Genomic DNA, 17,633 nt, shown 5'->3' with positions numbered 1-17,633 from the left:
CCCACCCTGGGGACCCCGTCCTCCCCCACCCCATGGCGCAGGGAGCGTCCTGCTCTGGGGCCTGTGAGTAATGAAAGCGTTTCAGAGGCGTCTCCTCCTGATCTGTCAGCCTCACCAGACCTGAATCATGACAACACCTGCTTTCTCATACACTGAACTCATCAGAGAAGAGTAAGCTTACAAATGAAGACAGGCTGGAACAGATAAATCGTTTAAATAACACCTATGGTCGTTTCTGTCCTCAGGGGTGAGGATCTGGACTCAACTGCCTCTAAAGTAACATGCCTTGCGTTCTGTAGATGCTCAGTTGGCTGGGGGTTTTTTTTCATGTTTTGTTTTAATTCCCAAAGTCGTATCTGGTCACTTCTGCCTGAAGACGCCCACAGAGGGAAGCTGACCTGCTCTCACCTACTCGAACTGAAGTGCGTTTACAAGGCACAGCGTGAAACTCAAAATCATCAACTCCACGCATATGTCAGAGGAGGAAACCAGTCTTCTCCACTCTTCTGTAGCCGATCAAAGACACGTGGCCTTCTTATCTGACCTAAGAAATCCTGAAGGTTTGAAGTCTGGACACCACGAGGTAGCGGATGAGCTAAAGTCACTTTATTTCATTAAACTTCTTAACATTTCCATCAGCTTCCTGGCAAAGGACTCAAAACACTTAGTATTCTTTAAAGAAGAGGTAAGAGTCAGGGCTGTTGATTCAGTTTTGACCTGCAATTTATCCTCCATTAAATTCTTATTGCTAGCGCGGCTTAAGACAAGCTACAACGTAAACACGCAAAATCAACGCAGCCCAGGTGTGGGGAAGGCACGGCACGGGTGTGACACTCCGCCACCCCCCATCCCGAGGCAGACGTCATTAACAGATCAGAATGTCTTCAGCTAGTGGAACCGAGTGCCTCGGAGTGGCAGGCGACACAGCAACCGAAGCACAAGTCTGTAATGGAACACACTGCCATCCTCACCTTGGTCTCCTAGAAAACACATTTCACTTCCCTCCAGATCCTGAAAGCTGCTTCCAGTTATTACAAGGTGAGAGTGGAAAGAGACCTTGGTTGAGATGCAGCCGTGTGGAGACATGTCCTGTGCTAAGACAGAGCCTACTCGGGTAGAATTCCGCTGAAGGGCACGTGGACATTTTTTCATCCCATTTCTAATACCTGGAAGCCATTTATTTAGTGGACAGGACACTGGACAGCACAGTAGAAAATCAAATCCAGATATCTATATACCCATTCTGTACCTCTGATAAATTTCAGCTTTCTGTCATACTTCTGTTACCATAAAATGGTAAAAACATATAATACAATCTCACAGTTAGGATGAGGAGGTGATACAATGTTTGGGAACAGTGATAGTTCATAAGGGCTTATTTGATTCAAATGAAGGGAAGGAGAACGAATACTTATTAAATGCCTATTATACGCTATGTGCTTTGCAAATACGGCCTCGTTTTACCTTCCAACAACCTTGTGAAGTAGTTGTCATTGTACTGAAGATACAGGCAGCTCCCATTTATCTACAGAACACGGACGATTAAATCCAGACAACCTGCACACTTCCTTTTCCTCAATACTTGTAGTTTCACCTTTCACGGAGCTTTTTACTATGGATAGAAACAAGCTGTAACACAGTTTCCTGCTTCTTCCTCTAATCTCTGTGGAGCCACTAAGCTGCTATGTAATTGCCACTCGACAGCAGCTGAGAAGCAAACCTTGCCCATCGGTGTGCCCGGTAAATCCCCAGTGAAAAGAATTAAGAGATGCTCGCGTCACAGCAAGCCAGTTGAGACCGGTTGTCAGATTCTGAGGCCACTAAATGGGGTATGAAAATAACCCTGCGTTAGTTAGAAATAAAATGTAAACGGGTTAGGAGATGCAGTCTCATTCATTCATCCATTCACTCATCAAGCAATCATTTATTCATCCATCAAGGGGCTTACTGCACTTAAATTCCAACCCAGGGACTGACCAGGGTACAGATGGCAGATAAACCGGGTTTTTCATCTCATGAGACTAGTAGTAGAGAAAACGGAGAAGAAATCCCAATTATAGACATCAGGTCATCTAATGAAATTAGGTTTTCCTACCACATGGAAGCAGGTACTGCTTCAAAAATCTTTAAAGATTGGTTACAGCCTCCAGCTTACAGATTCAGCTTGTTATGGATAGAATACTTAGGTTGAAATCAATTTATTAGAGACAGGATAATGTTGATGGACTTCGTGAGTCTTGAATTTTTCCTTTTTATTCATAAAGGATTATAACACGTAGGAAAAAAAGGACTGTAGTATTTAAAGCTCTATAAGATGGCATATTTCTTTATATTATTCTGTGCTGGATTTTGAAATCAACAACCTTTTAATATACATATACATGTATATTGCTTTTTGTTGCCTGTCTTTTTTTCCTCAGGATTTTTTTCAAACATTCCAGCCTAAAACATGAGACAGTCCCAGAAATTCAAGGTTCCTATAATGGCACCAGCAGGATGTGGTAGGATTGAAATTCAAGAAGGTGTTTTACACAGAAAAGTTTCCTATTTAATTGTTCACTTTCTACATTTCAAGGTGAGGTTAAATGTAATGGCTGGCTCGGTCTGAGTCCGATGTTGGAGGAGAACACCTGCATCTGACTGCAGGCCTGGGAACTCTTCAGTTGGGATGGAGAGGGGTCAGGAGAATAAGTAAAATCAGGGGCATTGCAGCTGCTTCTGAGCAAGCGGCTGTCTTTGGAGACCACCAGCAGTTTCCATTGTGGACAGTGTAAGACAATTTTAGAGTTTACAATGCGGCTTTCCTTGTTTCCTGCCCTTCTGACCCCTGGCACCTGGCAGCCAGGCTGAGAACTGCATACTGGAGCTGGGATACACGTCTGGGCAAGCTCAGAACGCTCTGGTTTTCCAAGACAGGGGAAGAGTGTTGGTTTTTATGACAATAAATTCAACTGCTAAATGAGAGGAACTAACAAATCCACTGCCAAAGTAGAGTTTATACTTCCCAGCATGGGAGATGGATAGTTTATGTTAAAAAACCACATATAGCACCACTCGGCTTCCAAGCTGACTAGTAATATCTATTCTAGTACTTTCACTTAAAAGGAAATATATATTTTAGGACTCACAGCTTCTTTTGGTGTCCTTATTTTTCTGTACCACAACGATGTGTCATGGAAATTTTCTGCACCCTGTATTTTAAACATGTGGCTTTTAAAACGAACAACTCTGACTTAGAAAACTTACAAAGCTTCATCAGTGGAGCATGGCTAATATTCTCCAACGTTGCTAAGGAAAATGGTAAATCTCCGAAGTCAGTTAATTGAAACACGGAGGCCTTATGAAATGAAAGCCTTTAAATACAGTTGAGTTTTCATTCTCTCCTATAAGGCAGTTTCCTTACGCTCATGGGGAAACCGAGTTACATTCAAAGCTTTCTGCTTTGCTTCTCCACTGATTCGTACTTCTCAGAAGTCATCTTCAGAGGGTGTCAGTGGTGATCGCACAAAGGCAAATCCAGCCCACAGCGGTCCCTTCTCCAAAGCGCAAGCAGCCACATGGCTTCACACAAGCGTGTGCTTGGAGAAAAGGAAGAAACCGGCTTCTTTAATGCTAATATAACGGAAATAAAGGGTAGAGAAAACACCAGGGACAGGAGTGGTTCAGCAATGGTTCCGTTTTCCAGGTGCCCTTTCTCCCAAAGGAAGGGCAGCTTTCTGCCCTGAGCTGGAAAATCACCAACATGAAACTGGCAACCTCTGCCCAACATGAACCCCGCTCATGACTACGCTCACAGGCAGGCCGTCTGCCAGTATCCCACTTCACGCATCCTCAATTAAGCACCAATTAATTTTTATGGAGCAGTTTTTGTCTTGTCACCAAAGATTTCTTAATTCTTTACATGTGCTCCCATGAACCACAAGACACACCATGTTTATTCTGTCGAGTGGATTTATAGGCAGACCAAAGTGAAGTTATTCCTTGGCTAAATCTACTACGGCTATAATTTCATGACCGCTTAGCTTGAGGGCCAACAGCTAAATCAGTGTGGACAACAGATGTACTTTCACCTTATGGTCCAAAAGAGACCAATAAATAGATTGATGTTTTGAAATTCAAAGCCCAGGAAATGATAAAATAGATTTTGAACTGAAACCAGACTCACGTCTAACAATTCAAATCTCTAATCATCACTTTATCTCCCAAGACAGGAAGATAAAAGATGCGGGGTGGCAGCGGGGGATCAAGTAGCCCAGATAAAATGAAACTTCAAAACTAATTTGACCTTGTTTTGTTCTGACCGTGAGAGGTCGCCTCACGTCTGGACACTGTGAGCAGGCAAATATTTCATCACTGTGCCTAACACACAACTGTACAAATAGGCAAGTGGAATTTACACCAAGTCCGTGGGCTGCCAGAAGCTGTTAAAAAAAACCTCAGGCTGCTTCTAATCGGTTCCACACTGAGAAGGTAGTTAGCGGATCAGGGCTGGGAGTCCGCAGTCTCGTTCTGGTTCTGCCTGGTTCCACAGACTAGCCCAGCTGAACAAGACCCACTCCTTCTCTCTTTGGGGCTGAGCTTCCTTGTTTGTGAGGCATGAACTAGACCCGCGTTTCCTCCAATGTGTCCCTAGAAAGTAGTTCTGCAGCCAGTGGGCAGATACCGTTGAAAAAGGCTTCTGCGGCCTACAGGTTTATGGAACACCAGGGAAACAAAGTTAAACATCTGTCTTTACTATAGAGCTTTTTAGCACTGTGTGCCAATGTGCACTGAATTTCCAAGACAGAAAGATGGCAGGCATCACTCTCAATCCTACTGGACCACAGAACACGTGCCTTGAGGATGAGGTTGAAGACTTAGCGCGATGCGGACACACACTGGGTAGAATCATCACTCAGATCCCACCTAACCCTACGACAGTGACATCTGATACCTGCCTACCTTTTACGACTGCCTCTTCCAGTGCCCATGATGGCATCAGTGAGATGCCTCTTTTTCCACCAGCCCCAGAATGGGTTGAGTCCCTCTCTGGGCAGCCACTCCCAGTTGGCTAGACTTGGCACCTGAATTGAGACATATTTGCCATGCTGGATTTAACAGGCTATGTTTAAGCATCATCTTCTTAGGAGTCAATGTGAAAGGCTGATTGCTAACCTCCCAACTATCCCTGACTATTAACTCTAAGGATTTTCTTTCCCCTTTTTTTCTGACAAGCTGCCATTTTGCCATGGCACATGAAGTTACTGGGTTCTCCCTGCCTTTGGAAAATGCTCAGGGTGACCATACAACATAATGTCCAAGTCAGGGCATTTCTGAGTGAAGTGACAGGAGCACACAGGGACTGTGGCCGGCAAAGCAGTGTAGACTTCACTGCCAGAGCAACGTGAAAGTGTGACTCCGGCTTTCGCGGCTATTTTGACTCTGTAAATGTGATTCATTCCCATGAGTGGACAAAAGCAAGTCTCACGGGACACGAGGGGAGAAAGGTCCCCAGCCCTCCTGTCGCTCATTCACAAATTCCCAGGTTAAAAAGTAGGTTCATCCTCACCCATCATCTATGCAAGCACAAAACTCAGTCAGCTTGACCTGGCAAGTCGCTTCAAAGCTACCTGCACGATGAAAACGTGCTGGATGTTTCCAAACCTTCCAAGCCGGGGAGCCTGGGGGAGATGGCTTCACCAGACAGCAGAGGTGCAATTTCAGCTGCTTTGTTGCTGCAGGTACAGCATGTAATCATTAGCTATTGTTGTAGCTCGGGCTGCACTCCAAAGGGGATAAAGTGGGAGGTGGTTTATTAGAAACACAGTCTTCTGTGCTTCTGGAACTCGTCCATTCCATACCGTGATTGCCTCGGAATTAGGAAATCCCAAAGGGACTGAAACGAAGGCAGGGACGGGGCAGCGGGCCCTCCTGCTTCCTCGACTCCACAGATGGTGGCAACACACACAGAACAGTTCTGTTCCGACTCCTGCAAAGCCCCAGGGTTCACTGTTTGCGTCTGACAAGCAACGACACTGAAGACGGCTTTCCCCTCGGCAGGCGAACATCCCTCCGCAAAGTCAAGGTCCAGGAGACCTCACCTCCCACTCTTCCCAGTGTGTGAGGTGGCCCCCGGTTTCCGGCCTTGATGGTGCTGAGGGGCAGAAGACGCAGGGGCACCCCCTGCTGGAAAAGCTGCACCTTTCAGGGTGGAGAGGGCTTCCTTCTCTGTCTCCCGTCTCAATCCCAGGGAGCTACCGCCGCGCGGGGAAAGAGAGGCAGCCCCGGGCAGGCGGCTCCTCAGCAGAGGCTGGGGGCTCAGGACCTCCCGTACCTTGAACCCCACCAGCCCCGCCTCCCGAGCCTCCGTGAGGCTGACGCGGTCGCTGAGGAACCACAGACACGCGGAAAGCAGAGCGAGCGTGTGTGAAGTTCGTGTGCATGCCGGCCCGCTCGGGGACCCTGTGCACACATGGGGCTCCAAGGCAAGCTTCTCCCAGGGGACCCCCGGCAAAGCCACCCCATCCCAACACTGTCCCTTGAGCCCACTCTGTGTGCCTTCCAGCCGCGCGTGCAGACGCCAGCTTTCCAAGGAGACTATCCGATCACAGAGGGGTCAGGGGTGGAAGGGAGCTCACTGCTGGCAGGGGGTCTGCTCCCGTCAGCGGCAACTAGACACGGGGTGCCTTCCACACGTGCAGTACACACAGCCACACACACACAACCACACACATACACACAACCACACACACAGCCACACACACACTTCACCACACACAACCACACGCACACACAAACCACACACAACCACACACACATACAGCCACAACCACACAAACACACACACACAAACCACACTCAACCACACATACACAAACACACACACAACCACACACACAACCACACACACATACAGCCACAACCACACACACACAAACCACGCACAACCACACATACACACACACAACCATACACACAAACACGCAAACACACACACACAAACCACACACAACCACACACACAACCACACACACATATAGCCACAACCACACACAAACACACAAACCACACACAACCACACATACACACACACAACCATACACACAAACACGCAAACACACACACACAAACCACACACAACCACACATACACAAACACACACACAACCATACACACAACCACACACAACCACACACACACACAACCATACACACAATCACACACGGCCACAACCACACACACGACCACACACACACATACAGCCACAACCACACACAACCACACAAACCACACACAACCACACATACACACACACAACCATACACACAATCACACACACGGCCACAACCACACACACAACCACACACGGCCACAACCCCCCCCACACACACCCCTGGATTCAAGGTCTGGCTCACGCCTGGAATCAAGCTCCGGGAAGAGCCTCCCACACCCTGGAAACGCTGTTTGCAGTTACCTGTCTGACTCCAGCCACACAGGTGCTCCACAGCAGCAGCTGTACCCTTCCTCCCAACAACCTGGAGCGAATACAGATTTTTGCACGTGCAGAAAAGTGAGCCGTTTTCCGGGACAGCCACCGGCCCTGCTCCGAGCCCGGACAACCTGCACCAGGGCGGGAGGGGCCGCGGGTGTGAGCGCGCGGGCTGACCGCACCTCGTTTTATTTGGCTGTTTGAACAACGAACAAAGTGGCAGGTTCCACTGCAGCGGGCTTTTCAGAGCAAATTACCCACAGCCGGTATTTCATCCCAACAGGCTACATTTTTCTAAAAAGTGTTAAAATTAATGTTACAATCAGATGAAGACTTAAACCCTTTTCTTTGAAAAATGTATAGACTTCCATGATGAGAAAGCTTTCCTTTCTGACCCCCACCTGCATTCCATTATTTAGAGCTTATATTCTGCACGCCCCGAAGCTACTGTGGTCACACGACACACAGCTTGTGAACTTCAGAGGTACTTGAAGACTTGGCATAAGACAAAACAAGACAAAAAACTCTGAAACCCTCGTGCGGCGGGGCAAGGGGCAAGCCTTTTAGCGTGCGGCATTTACTACTTACAGAAAACGGTAACAGTTACTCTGCTTGCATAGCAAATAAAAATATGTGCTTTTTGCATTTTAAAAATGTCACTACTGATAAGGCCTCCACGTGTGTGCTGTGCAGGAAAAGAACAATATACTCGAAATGTGTCTTGTGGAGGGTTCTGATTCCCAGAGCCCAATATGTGTCTGGGGACGTCCAGAGCATATGACCTCCGCCCCGGCCGCCCCTCTTTGGGGCTCCTAAGAATCGCTTGGGACGAGGAAGAGTGACCAGTAGCTCACTCTGTCCTTTCAAGTCTGTGTACCTTGTGAGAAAGCCTTTCCTCACTACCTATCATTCTGGCAATTCATCAGCGTTGGGGAGATAAGAGTTTACTCTGCCCTGCACAAAGGTGCAGAGTCCGAGCTACACATGAATGCTGTTTCACACTCATGCCTTTTCTCAATTCCTTTGCTAAGAATTATCAGTCTCCCTCTGATCTTAATGTTTTGTTGGTCCAGTTTTTCCAGGTTATACGAATCTAGGCTTAAAAACACTTGCCCGTGTACTAGGTCAGATCAATTTTGAAGGATCTAAAAATGTTCCCTGAGGTTTCTTATGGCTAAAATGATTCCCTACACCCAGAGCTGAAACAGATAGAAATGAGCTACTGAGTTCCTTGTCACGAGATCTACTGAAGGCGGAGGAACAGGTGGCAGGGGTCTTGTAGAGAGGATCCAAGAACTGGATAGATAATTGGTTGGGAGACTAGGACGCCTCGGGCTCTAGCCTTTCTCTTAGCAAAGGACAGCAGCTGATGAATTAAAGTGGGACAAAATATCTAAGCCTGCTGCGTTGAATACTGAACTAATAAGAACCTGCTGTAGAAAAAAATAAATAAAATTCAAAAAAAAAAAAAGAAAGGCACAATCCTCTTAACTATGATGCATTGATGAGATTAGTCTAATTTAATCGAGGTAACGAACTTTCTGGGGGCTTTTTAATTAGGAAGGTTTATTAGGGATGCATTAACTGTTAAATGGAACTTATACTCAGCACACAGAATGCTACAATGTTTCCTCGTTTCTAAACAGTTTGTATCACACAATATCTTTTAACAAACGATTTCACACTTTGTACAAAAACCTGGGTCAATTTTAGAGTATTTCCTCTAAAAGAAAGGCTTTCGAAATTTAGTCATATTCCTTATTCATTTGATGTGTACTAAAGTTTCCATTTTCTTTTGCTGAGGTCCATGTTTTAGCCTTGTTTCATAGACTTCAAACATGTTTGTTAGGAAATCACATGCTCAAATTCAAATCCAACAAGGTGCCATTTAATTTTTCAAAAGTGCATTTGAGAGCTCTGAAGAGACATACAAATGTTTGTCATTTAACTAAAGAATAATTTTCATGAAATTTATTTTGCAAATGTACTTGGACGGTTTTCTGAATATCCTACACTTCCCCCCACCCCCATTTTTTATGTCATTCTTATTTTTCCAACACTCTTCTTGGAGAAGAATCACACCACCCAAAAGGAAAGAAAAATCCCGACTTCTGCTTGGGATTCGACCACCAGCAGAGGTGTCTGTATTCTCTGCAGAAGTGTGTGAGTGTGTGTGTGTGCGTGCACGTGTGTGTGTTCACAAGCTCCATCCCCCCCTCAGCATTGCAACCCCCCCAGCCTTCCAGCTTCTGTGCAGAGGTTCCCACCTGCCTCTGCCCTGTCATGTGTTGTCCATTCTCAGTGCTGAGGGAAAACAACAAAACTAAAGGAAAACCAGCCCTTTAGGGCATTGCGCAGAATCACTCATCTTTAAATTTTCACTTTTGTTCAAAAGTCACTCTCCTGAATACAATGCAAAATGTGTATTTGTGCTCAACATGCGTAATAGGCAGACACTCATCATCACGACCTCTCACTTTTTGAACTGACCCCCCTGCCACTGAGGAGTAGAAATTCCTCCCTCTCCCCGCCCTCTTCTTCCTGTAAAGCATCATTATGATTTCCAAGTGACTAAGAACTAAAGTATTTAATAGCTCTCAAATTCTGGTAGAATTAGAAAGAGGTTTTTGGCCAGTGACTAAAGAGTTAAACTTAGACATTTAAAGAAAATGTTAAATCTGTTGCCAGGTCGATCGCTGCAAAGTTAAAAGAGTGAGTTTGCCCAACACTCTGGAGCCTAATAACGAAATTGTAACTAATATGCTGAGGAGATGGAACGTTTCTCACACAGCTTTGCACGTGATTTATTGACCCCTGCACAGTAATTCTTCAGCGGTTCATAAGACCAGAATTCACAGATTTATTCCTAACTTCAGGAAAAATTGACCTCACTCTTGAACTCTATGCCTTCTTGCATCAATCTCTGAATTGTAATTAGCTAGGTTAAATCATGATCCCGAGAAGGCCTCCCCGCACTTCCTGGGGGACAGAATCCGGTTTTCCAAAGTTGGGACTGTAACACTTCATCTTTGGAAAGCCGTTTGTAAGTACATTTATATATTTAGCAAATAACATCATCAGAATGCACACACTTCACGTGAAGGAGGACAGAAAGGGATAGTCAGGAAGTGTTGTTATATGATGCGTGTAGGGTGTGCAGGATTCTTGGGGGGAGGTGGAGGAGGCCAGGGGCAGGAGTTTCCCACTTGGGAGCTGTTTGAGCATCTAAAAGGAAATGATAAAAATGTAAGCTAACACTCTTATGCATTGAAAATGACTGTAACTAATATGGGACGAGGAATTGGTATAACCTTTTAAGAAGAGAATTTGGCAACACTAGCATTTAGATACCCAGGCATCTGACCCAGTGGTTTCATTTCTGGGAAGTTAGGTTCACACGAGGGCACAGGACACATGAAATGTATGTGTACATAGATGTGTGTTTTAGCATTTTTTAAGTATTAGGAAAACACTCATCTTGCCTCAAATGTCCTTGAGAGAGGACATGGCCGTTCGATTTTGGCATCCCACACAATGCAGACTTTAAAAATCCTGTTAGATGAAGCTGTCAAAAGTGCCTCGTCCAGCCGTGGAGCAGCTAGGCCCGTGCGCCACAACTACTGAGCCCACGTGCCACAACTACTGAAGCCTGAGCGCCTAGAGCCCGTGCTCTGCAACAAGAGAAGCCGCCGCAATGAGAAGCCCGCGCACCGCAATGAAGAGCAGCCCCCGCTCGCCACAACTAGAGAAAGCCCGAGCGCAGCAACGAAGACCCAACGCAGCCAAAAATAAATAAATTTTTTTTTTTTTTAAAAGTGCATCGTCCAGTAAAACCATAAGAGTAGAGAAGGGGACTAGACTTCTGGGGGGTCAGACAAGAAACTTGTAGCTTTTCGGTTATACTGAGCGGAGGGACTGAGGCTGAGCAAAGACAGAGGACATTTCACTTTTCATTGGGGAGCTTCCTGTATGATTATTTTTTAACCAGAAGCAAATATTCCTTATACACATTAAGCTTATTAAAAATGTACAAAAAGGAACCTAAAGAAAAAAAAAATGGCACTATTAGAATATCCAATCTATACAGCATTTTAAAAACTGAAAAGGAAATCTATACTTTTTAGGACAATGATGTCCTGTTAAAGGACCTGCATTATCATTTTGTCAACTTCTTGTGGTCTCCGACCCGTATTCTATTTGTCCCTACCTCGTAAGGTTGTTAGCAGGCTTAAACAAGGTAACGCATGTCTAACCTTTGGTATGAGGCTGGATGCACTGTACTCGAAAAAGGCTAGCCAGCTGATACAACTTCTGACAAAAGCTAAGGGAACCGTCCATCGTCGGGGCACAGGAGGCAAATTAAGAAAAGTCTCTGACTCTGGGCGAACACAACTGAATGCACGTCCTCTACGTCAGCTACCTACACCCGGCTTATATCCTAATGTGCTAGAAATATTTGCCTTTATTCTTTATCTGTCTGTGAAACTTCCCACTGCTAGGAGGGCCACTGCGTGCTTTCTAAAAACATGGTCCCAGTAAGAATTAAAGAGACTTGATTAAAGAAAACAAACGTTAGCATATTGTCCTATACACTCAAGTAGACGGTCCTGAGACTGGATCTCGTGATGCAAAGAGATGCTAAAAAAATTCACACCAGCCAGGGGACTCTCTCCTCTTGCTTCCGAGAGTGGGTGAAAATACCAAGTGCCTCAGAAATGAGCATCTGTGGAATGTGGCACGTCAGGGTTGAATTCTGTTGTGTTTCCTTAACGACCAAGCAATAGTTTACAGGAAAATTCTTGGCTCTGCTGAGTCAATGTCCCAAGAACAGGATGCCTTTTAACCATGGAGTGATGCCTGCAGAGGTCACAGGGACCTGGGCTGGATCGTGAAGATCTAGCTGGGAGGACACAACAGCTCACCCTGGAGCAAACACAGGCCCGGCTGTGAGGTGCCGAGGCCCTGCTCACACACAGCTTTCCTCCAGCGGGTAGCGTGGGGGCGAGGAGCTGCAAGCACACAGCCTAAATGAAGTTTCCAGACAGGGCCACGCGATTGTAGGTACGTTAGGAAGGTAGCTGTGGACTAGTGAGGTTGCTTCCAGCTACAACAGTGCAAATGGCGCTTTTCATCAAGTTTGCGTAGGAAGAGAGGTATCAGCACCTAGAAGGAGCATTTGTGAGGGGACCTTGAAAGCAGATGCTTGATGCAAAAGTATTCACGCCAAGAGATTCTCTATTGATTCTTTTTTGTTGTTGTTGGCAGCGCTGTACAGCTTATGGGATCCTAGTTTCCCAACCAGGGATGGAACCCGGGCCACCACAGTGACAGGTGGTGTCCTAACCACTGGACCGCCAGGGAATTCCCCAAGACATTCTCTAATAACTCCCCTCCTTGGATGTATTAGGACTAACTGGCAAATCTCTCACTTTCTAGGCAAACAGAATTTACACCTTGTTTCCTGAGAGCATCCTCTTCTATTAATTTATACCCATCAGGACCAAGAAGCTTTCACTTATGACTTAACAGAGAATTCGAGTCTATCTCTACAGTGCAAGGGCCCATGTTCTCCCTCTCTTCTGCCACAGGGTTCTGATTTTTCTCTCTCAAGCTGTAAAATAGCTGTTTCTAATGAATATGGACAGATCTCAAAACTGAAGCTGCTGTTACTGAACTAGGAGCATTTCTCCAGCAGCCCCTGCAAACCGCTCAGTGTTCTCCTCTGTCTGGAATGTCGGAGGCTCTGGTGGGTGAGAGGAGAAAAGTAGCTTATGGGACTGCCCAGTGAGAAGTGATTCTGGAACTCTCTGGAGCATATTAGCTCTTTGTAGGAAGCAGACAAACCAGAAGAAAGGAGACAGTGCATGTCACACCACCACTGGAAGCTGCTGCAACCCCAGAGAGCAGTCTGGGTGGACTGAAACGGGGAAGGGAAAGAGCAAAGTGCAGCAGCCTTGTTCTAAGCGTAGAGTTTGGGTAAATAAGGAAAATGTGCAATTCAGTTCACGGGAGGGAGTTGTTTCCCAAAGGGGAGCACAGAACAGACTGGTTACGTCCCGCAGGCCTGCGGGGCTTTTTGGCAAGTACTTTTAGGTGCACATACGCCACCCCCCAACCTGTTCAAGAGCCCTTCTCCCTCAAGGTTTCTTATTGTTGTTGGAATCTACTGTTTCGATTTGTCTTCCTAGCAGCCTTAAACACATCTTTTTCTGTGAAATTTTAATAATTAATCCTGCATTCTGAAGAAAAACGAATGAATAAATATATTCCACTGGAAAACGTGATCCAGAGACTCTCGTCTGATTGTAGTCAACACAGTCAGCCAGACCTTTCTGAAGAACTTAACTAAGTATCCAAGGAAATATTTTAATTCTAAGCTTTACCCTTTTCCAGGACCTCTTATGGCTCTAAAAGGCTACTGCAAAAAAATGCGCAGAAGACCTAAACAGACATTTCTCCAAAGAAGACATACAGATGGCCAAGACACACATGAAAAGATGCTCAACATTGCTAATTATTAGAGAAATGCAAATCAAAACTACAATGAGGTATCACCTCACACCAGTCAGAATGGCCATCATCAAAAAGTCTACAAACAGGGCTTCCCTAGTGGCGCAGTGGTTAAGAATCCGCCTGCCAATGCAGGGGACGTGGGTTCGAGCCCTGATCCGGGAAGATCCCACATGCCGCAGAGCAACTAAACCTGTGTGCCACAACTACTGAGCCTGCGCTCTAGGGCCCACGAGCCACAACTACTGAGCCCTCGTGCCACAACTACTGAAGCCCACGCACCTAGAGCCCCTGCTCCACAACAAGAGACGCCACCGCAATGAGGAGCCGCGCACTGCAACGAAGAGTAGCCCCCGCTCGCCGCAACTAGAGAAAGCCCGCGCCCAGCAATGAAGACCCAACACAGCCAAAATAAATAAATAAAAAAATTTATAAAAAAAAAAAAAAAGTCTACAAACAATAAATGCTGGAGAGGGTGTGGAGAGAAGGGAACCCTCTTGCACTGTTGGTGGGAATGTAAATTGACACAGTCACTGTGGAGAACAGTGTGGAGGTTCCTTAAAAAACTAAAAATAGAATTACCATATGACCCAGCAATCCCACTCCTGGGCATATACCCAGAGAAAACCATAATTCAGAAAGACACATGCACCCCAATGTTCACTGCAGCACTAGCTACAATAGCCAAGACATGGAAGCAACCTAAATGTCTATCGACAGAGGAATGGATAAAAAAAATGTGGTATATATATATACAATGGAATACTCCTCAGCCATAAAAAAGAATGAAATAATACCATCTGCAGCAACATGGATGGACCTGGAGATGATCAGACTCAGTGAAGTAAGTCAGAGAGACAAAGACAAATATCATATGAAATCACTCATATATGGAATCTAATTAAAAATGATACAAACAAACTTATTTACAAAACAGACTCACAGACTTAGAGAACGAACTTACAGTTACAAGGGTGAAAGGGTGGGGGGGAGGGATAGATGGGGAGTTTGGGAATGACATGCACACACTACTATATTTACAATAGATAACCAACAAGAACCTACTATACAGCACAGGGACCTATATTCAATACTCTGTAATAACTTAAATGGGAAAAGAATTTGAAAAAGAATAGATACATGTGTATGTATAACCAAATCACTTTGCTGTACAGCTGAAACAAATACAATATTGTTAATCAGCTATACTCCAATACAAAAAAAATTTTTTTAATGTCGAAAAAACAAACAAACAAAAAATCTGCTGCTCAATTAACCTGTAAGATATAATTCCAGCTAAGAGGAATTTTCTCCCAGAAGGTCTGAGAAACTGTTTTGATTATGTAATCATCTTGCAAATATTCCTGGTAAGAAGATTAGAGAATTATTTCTCTCACCTCTATGTACTTTCTATATTTCAAAACATTTTTGGGCTTTAAGAATATCTCGAGAGCACACATTTCCTAAAGGGTCAGGAAGAATAATTTTTAGAATGAATGATGTTTTTCAATCACTGTTGAATTTGCACAGCAAATTCATTTATTTTGGAGTATTTTCAGCAATCGGAAAAAATCACTTTGCTATACGCCTGAAACTAATACAACACTGTTAATCAACTGTACTTCAGTATAAAATAAAAATTTTTTAAAAGGCTACTGTAGGGCTTCCCTGGTGGCGCAATGGTTAAGAATCCACCTGCCAATGCAGGGGACATGGGTTCAATCCCTGGTCCGGGAAGATCCCACATGCCGCGGAGCAACTAAGTCCGCGAGCCACAACTACTGAGCCCACGTGCCACAACTACTGAGCCCGCGCGCCTAGAGCCCGTGCTCCACAACGAGAGAAGCGACCGCAATGAGAAGCCCATGCACCACAACAAAGAGTAGCCCCTGCTCGCCGCAACTAGAGAAAGCCCGCACACAGGAACGAAGACCCAACCGCAGCCAAAAATAAATAAATAAATTTATTTTAAAAAAAAAAGGCTACTGCAATGTTCATTTCCTTTTATATCTGATGATCAGCGGAGCACCTCTGAGCTGGCTGAAGAAAGGAGGGTCCTCAAGAAAGAAGTGACACCACACATTCTTGAGTGGTGGGCTTTCCAGTTTTTTCTTTCCCACACTATTTTTGCTATGTACATTGAGAAGCAGACTATGTTTTCATAATATTTTATGCGTAAGTATTCTTTTATGTGCTCTTAACCTAAATACCTTCAATTTTTTTTTTTAGTAGTTTTGAGGAATGAGACCCTATCACGTTTATACCATTATGTGCAGAAGTTATCTGTAGTTTTACAATAAATTGTACTGTTACCAGAAAAGTATAAATACACGTTACATGTCACGGAGTGCTATATTCTCGAATGATGAGACTCACGCACACATTATCCTCACCTCCTGAGACTTTGTAATGTAAGCCTCATGGCTAAGACACTGTTGATTTTGTGGCTGTTTCTAGAATCACTGCTTGGAACTCGGGACACTAATCTTACGCCACTGATATCAAGGGGGGAGCAGAGGCCTTCAGCACCATGGTGGCAGAGGGCCAGGTCTGGATTCATCCTTGGAAGGCCATGCCCACCATTTCACAAGGGATGCCTGGACCCCCTCTAAGTAGATCTCGTCATGGGGTCAGGATGGTTCTGGAGAGAGGAATGTTCCAGGGGTGGGTGGTAAAGGTCTGTGTAGGGGCCGCTGGGCCGCTGGCTCTCTCACGCTCATCGAGGCCCGGGCACCACACCTGCTGAGTCCTGCGCGGAGGTGGACAGTGGTGGCCCCCCTGGCACCAAAGGGCTCACGGTCAGGACTCTGGCTCAGGCCCACCCCCCAGCTCTCTGCAGGGAGCCCCGGGCGACGCAGGCCTGGCGTCTGGCCTGGGACCCCGGCCTCCCCATCCTCTGTCGTCTACGTGGACGAGCCAGGAAGAGGGCATGGATGGCCGGGGTCTGCTGAGGTGAAGCCACACGCCCCGTCCCTGGAGCGCAGCCCAGACACCCCTCTGTTCCCTGGTGATGGACTTGCCTGTCCCGTGTCCTCTTAGGACAGCAAGTAACACCCGGTGCTCGGTGTCCTTGTGGGGTCACCTCCTAGTTCATAATTCCTTGTCTTTGCTTAGCACCATTTTCCTCCCCCAAGAGCTGACTGTCAGGGTTTCCCAAGTGTTACCCCGCCTGGGCGGGGCGGGGGACGGCGCTAACAGGCCCGTGGTCAGCACCCGCCCTCCCGGCCCGGGGAGCTGCCCCGTCCACACCGAGAGAATCTGCTTCTCGGCTTCTCTGCATAGCTCACCACGACCTGTTCTTTTACACGGCTTCCAAGAGGCCACAAAGATAACAGATGATGATGATTAGTGATAATAATGGCCCCTCGCACCTCAGGAGCGCTCACCCTGCCAGGCGTTCTCTAAGTGTTTATCCCACGTAACTAACGAGGCTCTCCCAAACACCAGGAGAGAAGGACGACCGTCAGGCCCATTTTAAAGAAGAGGAAACTGAGGCCCAGGGGTTTGGTTTTGCGCCCCCGTCACACAGGGAGTGGCTGAGCGGGGATTTCACCCCCATCGGTTTGCTGAAAGGGATCAAACACTTGACCACTGGTCCACACTGCCCCTCCGCCGTGAGCCAGGCTGTGGATGGTACAGCTCAGGACACAGACTC

The 17,633-nt window shown here is 46.1% G+C and overlaps 1 protein-coding gene across 3 annotated transcripts in view; it reads right to left on the bottom strand.

Moving 5' to 3' along the window:
* PALLD (palladin, cytoskeletal associated protein) overlaps positions 1-17,633 on the bottom strand; it is a 386,129-nt gene that overhangs the window by 230,845 nt on the left and 137,651 nt on the right. The gene's annotated exons all lie outside the window — the stretch shown is intronic.

Source organism: Balaenoptera musculus, chromosome 6 (assembly GCF_009873245.2).
Source record: "Balaenoptera musculus isolate JJ_BM4_2016_0621 chromosome 6, mBalMus1.pri.v3, whole genome shotgun sequence".
NCBI classification, from domain to species: Eukaryota; Metazoa; Chordata; class Mammalia; order Artiodactyla; family Balaenopteridae; genus Balaenoptera; species Balaenoptera musculus.
The sequence above is the reverse complement of the archived record's forward strand: the minus strand, read 5'-3'. Positions and strand labels throughout refer to the sequence as shown.